This window comes from Dipodomys ordii, unplaced genomic scaffold (genome assembly GCF_000151885.1).
Source record: "Dipodomys ordii isolate 6190 unplaced genomic scaffold, Dord_2.0 Scaffold164, whole genome shotgun sequence".
Taxonomy (NCBI): Eukaryota; Metazoa; Chordata; class Mammalia; order Rodentia; family Heteromyidae; genus Dipodomys; species Dipodomys ordii.
In genome coordinates this window covers 3,452,217-3,458,394 of record NW_012267380.1, presented here as the reverse complement: position 1 = coordinate 3,458,394, position 6,178 = coordinate 3,452,217, and positions in this window count along the sequence as shown.

Below are 6,178 nucleotides of genomic sequence, written 5' to 3'. Positions count from 1 at the left end.
GCACAGAGAACAGACAGGTTCAGGGAAGCACCTACTCCTGTCACCTTCTGAGGCTTGCTTAAAGGACAAACAGCCCGCCTGGATCCCAGCTTTCTCGCAGTTTCTAGGCTGTGTTTTCTGATTTGTTTGTACTGCTGATTCTGGAATTTTCTATGTAGCAATTTACATTTCTCTCTCCTACACTCCCTACATGAAATTCTCTTCAAGTGGAGTGGCAGCTATTTTTCAATTAAGAAAAAGTACAAAAAGTATCATTCAATCAGAATCTCCATCAGAGGATCTTTCTTTCCTGGAGGAATCCTTGTGTCCTTTACTCTGCTAAAATTTGATTTTAAGTAATTACAGGAAGGAGGGCAACGTGGTGTAAGAAAACACCTGGTTATGAAAACAATGACTACAGTAACATTCTTTGAAGATCCTCTGATATAATGAATGACCCACACTTGTTGAGAGACAATGGAGTGGCTTACTTCACATAGAGTCTCTGAGTAGGAATTCTCATTTCACTGCTGCATGCCAGCTGCATGGTCTGTAGTAACTCCAACCCACAGGAAATGTCTGCCTTTTGTAGTTAAATTGTTTTAAGTCTCTTAATATTGTTTAAGTCCCTTTAAAATGTTTTATGTACCTTCCAGGAGAAAACATTGGGAAAACACACCCAAAGTACTTACTGCTAATAATCTTTGCCCATCTTAAAGTTAAGTCATAATAATACCAATTTTGAGATTCACCTACTTTATTCATGTTTTTCCCAAACTCAAAAGAATTGTAAAGAAACACTAAATGGAATATCCTACAAATTCAGTAGAAAGGAAATAATCCTCTGAATTTAAAAAAAATGGAATTTTGGATATTTTGTGACCGTTTAAACAACTTCACTTTGGACTCTGAGAATTTAGTAAGAGTCTATAGAATAGGGAAACTTTTGGGTTTAGGATAACATGACTTCTGGTTTTGAAATGGTGTGGTCACTGCCCTGATGTTGAATAGGGCTGTGCGATACTGTCCCAGAACATCTAGCAGACAGGAGACTTCTTAAGAAAACTGCAGGTTTAGTCTGGGGACATCATTCAGTGATCCGAGGCACCTCCCTAGAATCCATCCACTGCACCGGTAGAGGCCAGTGCTTCTGATGTGGATCCATATATTCCCTCCTGCAGTTCATAGGCCTCTGCCTTGACTGCACATATACCCACCCACTGTATCCTCAATATTCTGGCTTGGTAGAACCCATAGCAGACTACACTTTGCTCAGGAGTGGAAGTATCTGTGTGTATGGAGACGAGAATGTACACTTGTAAAATGCCCTAGATGTGTTATACTGTTTTCGAAGTTACCTACATGGTCCTCTGATTAATGACAGGGTCTGACAGTACTGCCCAAGGGAGATGGGAGACCCAGACAAGTACAACCACAGGACTCAGTGCTTTGTGGCAGAGGTCTCTCAAAGTTTCCTTCAAGTCTGTGTATAAAGAAGGGTTCCTGGTAAGTATCTGAGAAACTGCTGCTCTAACTGTTTCTCTGTATTTTATTTCACAGAATGGTCCAATCTTAACAGACTATGCAGAAGTTATGGGTCCTTTCAGAAAGTGGGGTATGGTGGGTTGTTCAATGTAGCTGGGACAGGATTGTCTCCTGATATGAATGCTGCGCGAGCCTGCCTGGCAGCAGAGGGAAGCCTTGTTCCAAGATGCTGATGCTATTGCCTAGCCTAATAGACACCTGAACAGATGACTGAAAAGCCAATAATAGAAAAGGACAGGTAGAGTTGGTAGAAGTTAAAATTTTATGCCCCCTCTCAGTGGAAAAGTTTGAAATCACAAGCCTTGCCTTATTTTTTATCCCAACCCGTAATCAAGTAACGTAATTTTCTTTTTATATTTCAGGTCACTGGACCTGAACTGTGGGCCTGGGCACTGTCCCTCAGCTCTTCAGCTCAAGGCTAGCACTCTACCCCTTGAACCACAGCTCTACTTCCGGGTTTTTCTGCTCATGTGATACTGAAGAATCAAACCCAGGGCCTCATGCATGCAACGCAAGAACTCTAGTGAATTCACAGGATTTTGAATAAAGGATATCCTGATTTAGAGACAGATTTTCCACCACAGTTTTATTAGTGCATGTTAATTGTACACTGAGAGAGGTTTACTGTTGTTGCTTTGTGTGCATTTAGATAGATAGGCTTGGAGCATATTTGTCCCCTCTATTCCTCTTTTTTCCCCTGTTTCTCCATGTTATCTTTTGTATCTTGTTTATTTTAATTTATATTATCCCTAGTTTGTTATTCCAAGGTATTCCAATTTAACATGATATTTGGGGAGTGCATCTTCAGCAACCTCACCACTTTCTTCATTATCTTCCATCTCTCCCAACCCTGCTTTTCATGTTCTTGTAAATTTTTGAAGGGATTTCATCTTAACCTCTCATACTGTATACAGTGTACTTCAGCCACACTCCTGTATTGCCTTTTTCTTTCCTTATTTGTAACAGTTTTTCTGGAAGTTCAAAACAGGATACTCCACAGGAGGCCTTTTAATGAAAAGTGCATGTTGAGCTCAATGTTCGCTACCAGTTGGATTTTAGTAGTTGGAAGCTTTTATGTAGTTTAAATTTTTCTTAAAAATTTGTGAAATATTTTACCAATGCTATGATCTAAAAATGGAAACACTACCAGTGTGATCTACTGTATGAGACTTCAGCTTTCTTAGATTACATAGTATTTTATTGCCTTAAGTTTATACCGAGGACACTTGCCTGACTGACAAGAAAAAGAGAAAATCTTTCACATATACAACTGAATGCCCATCAAGATGAAAAGTCTCATAAAACACCCCTACTAGGATATTTGCTGGACTGCGTATGTGAATCATATTTTTGCTTGTACCAGGGTTTAAACTCAATGCTTTACACTTGTTAGGCTGGTGCCCTATCCCCTGAGCCATGTCTCAGGCCAGCTTTTAAGCAGGTTCTTTTTGAAGACAAGGAGGCTTGCAGACTTTTCCGATGGTGCTGGCTTCAAACAAAAATCACCTACATCTTAGTCTCCTGACTAGTCTCCCCATATATGAATGACTTAGACTACCCATATATGAATGATATTTTTTGCTTGTACGAGGATTTAAATTCAATGCATTATACTTGTTAGGATGGGGCCTTATCTCTTGAGCCATGTCTCAGCCCAGCTTATTTTTTGGGTCCAGTTGTGAGGCCTGAACTCTGGGCCTGAGTGCCATCCCTCAGCTCTTCAGCTCAAGGCTAGCACTCTACCACTTTAGCCACAGGCCATTTCTGGCTTTTTTCTTTTGCTCATGTGGTGCTGAGGAATTGAACCCAGTGCCTCAGGCATGCAAGGCAAGTACTCTACTACTGATCCAACTTGCCAGCCCTCAGCCCAGCTTTTTGCAGGTTCTTTTTGAAGATAGGGAGGCTTGCAGACATTTCTGATGGTGCTGGCTTCAGACAACAATCACCTACATCTTAGTCTCCTGACTAGCTAGGATTACATGCATGAGTCACAAGCACACACACTACAGAAGATTCTCTTGAAATACAATTTGAGTCTTAGTTAACAGTGTGTGTGTGCCCATGGGTTCTTCTTTTCCACATGCACATTTTAAGTGGTTTATTTGTTGGGAGGATGGAATCTTGCTATGTCACACAGGCTGGCCTTTAACTTGTAATCCTCCTGCTTCAGTAGGTATGAAGACTACAGTCATGCACCACCACATCCTGCTAAGAGTGTTCTTCCCTTTCAGGCATGTACATGGGGATGAAGCTTTGAATGTTGCTGAGGAGGATTTTGTTCACAGAGCATGCACTATCCTCTGTACAATTACTTTTAAAATTGCCTTCCATGCAAATTCAGGGAGTTGTAATAGGACAGCCATGGTTTTCCTACTGCAGCACAAGGATGTATTCTCCCCAGGTTCCAATTCCCAAATCTCCTTCAGAGGCCAACTCTGAACCACCTGTAACACACTGCTGACAGAACTCCAGGGTTTTTCTAACCAGCTTCTCAAAATTCTTCCAGTCTCTTCCTATTATCCAGGTCCAAAGCTGCTTTTATAATTTTGGGTATGGATACAGCCATGAATGGAACCACCCCTCTTGGTGTCAATTTATTTTAAAGCTTCATTTGTTGATGCTATATTGAAATACTTGACACTTAACATGTCACAGAGAAGAGTGGTCAATGTACATCTCACGTTTGGAAGTTAAATGTCCCAGATGAAGTGGCTTTGTCTGTTTACCCTCTGGTGAGGGCCCCTTGTCTAAGTCTCATCATAGCAGGTGGCATCATGATAGGAGTGCTATCCATAGGAGAGATGATCATGTGCTGAGAAAGGAAGCCAGAGGCCAGTGAGGGGTCATCTTTCTTTTTCAAAACCACTCATCTCACAGGAGCCAACTGAATTCAAGGACACCAGATTGCCTCCTTCTGAGGATGGTGTCCTAGAAAACCTGACCACCTTCTCTCTCCCATCTGTTAATACCACCTTGCTGTGGAGCAAGCCTTCAGTACATGAATCCTTCAAGGAAACCACAGCAAGTGCCTAGCAGGGACTAATAACCGAAAAGCACAAAGTACTGTTTGGCTATGATATAATATTTTTAAAGGAGTTGGTCTATACCTTGCATAGGGAAACCTTCAGAAAATGGTCATTGGAACCATCCTTAAAGATATCCTTTATACATGCAGTAAATCATTAGCATACCAAGTTTCTAGTTCCTAAACTGAAGCTACTCAGCATCAATATGCCTGTGAATCATCTGGAGGGTTTCTGAAACAGATAGCTGGGCCCTAGAGAACCATAGTAACTTCCAATTAATTAGGTCCAAGGGTTTCGCATTGGTTCTGCTGCTGCTGCAACAGCAGTAACTGTTCTGGGGAACCCTCGTTTGAGAACCACTAGCTGTAGTGAGTAGAAGTCCATGTGTGTTTGCTCTCTTCAGTACTGAGTGTTCTCTGAGTGCCTCACAACAGAGATGCCCTGGCAGCACAGATACAATGGAAGCTTGTCTTTGAGTTTCACTCTCTCACCTGTTTATCTGCAAATTAATCTTCATGCAAGTCAGGATCCCAACATGCAAAGGGCCAATTTGCATTCCAGAATTCTCTATGCTATACTTCAGCAGCTCAATTAGAGTGGTCGCTCTGTGCTAGAGGCTATAGCAATGCCTTTAGATATGACGGAACAACTCTTTTCTGGGGGAAGAAGGTACTGAGGTTTGACGTCAGAACCACCTGCTCACTAGGCAGGCATTCTACTACCTGAGCCACACCCTCTTACCATTGTGCTTGGTTTATGCCCAGGCTAATATACTTGGCTTTTGCCTGGGTTGGCCTTGAGCTGTGATCCTCCTGATCATAACCTCCTGAGTAAGAAGGCTGAGAGTCCTGTTTCATAGAGTATCTCTGGCTACTTGGTTCTTGATTTCGAAAAACCAAGAGAGAACATTAGAAGGAAAGAAACTTCTACTTCTGAAATGTAGGAGTTGTAAAGAAGCCTCAGAGGATGGGATGTAGATTGCACTGTCCCAGTGGGATACGGCAATATGCAAGTGAAGTTGTTACACATCCAGTGTGTAGACAGTCACTGGGAGGTCCAAGTTTCTGTAGGAAGTTCACGTCAGAATCTTGCCTCAGACTCTGGGGAGATCCTCTGTGTGCACTGATGCATGTTGGAAAGCAATGCCTCTCCTTCCACACAACAGTCGTTGTTTGCTGTTTAGTCCTTCCCATCTACTGAAATCCCTTTCATCACAATTTTTCTACCTCTTGCACATCCTGAACCATCTGTCAGTTACACATCTCATCCTGTGAAGAAAAGCTTGCTCAATTTTTTACCTGTTCCTGGGATTGAACTCAGGGCTGCCAGCACTCTTGCTCTTGAATTACATTCTCAGTCCTCTTCTAGATTGTTTTAAAGTTGCATTCCTACCGTAGTCCACAACTGTAATGATTCGACCTTAACCTTCCCAAGGAGCTGGGATTCCAGACATGTGCATTGATACTCAGTTGATGGACTTCTGACCAGCTAGACCAGATCCCTGGATCACATGTGAAGAGTGAACTTAATCACTATGTAACCAAAATTAATGTTACATTTCATAGCGATATAATGATATATGTATCATTTTAAATCTCATTTTATTCTAAATATTTATACTATTTAAG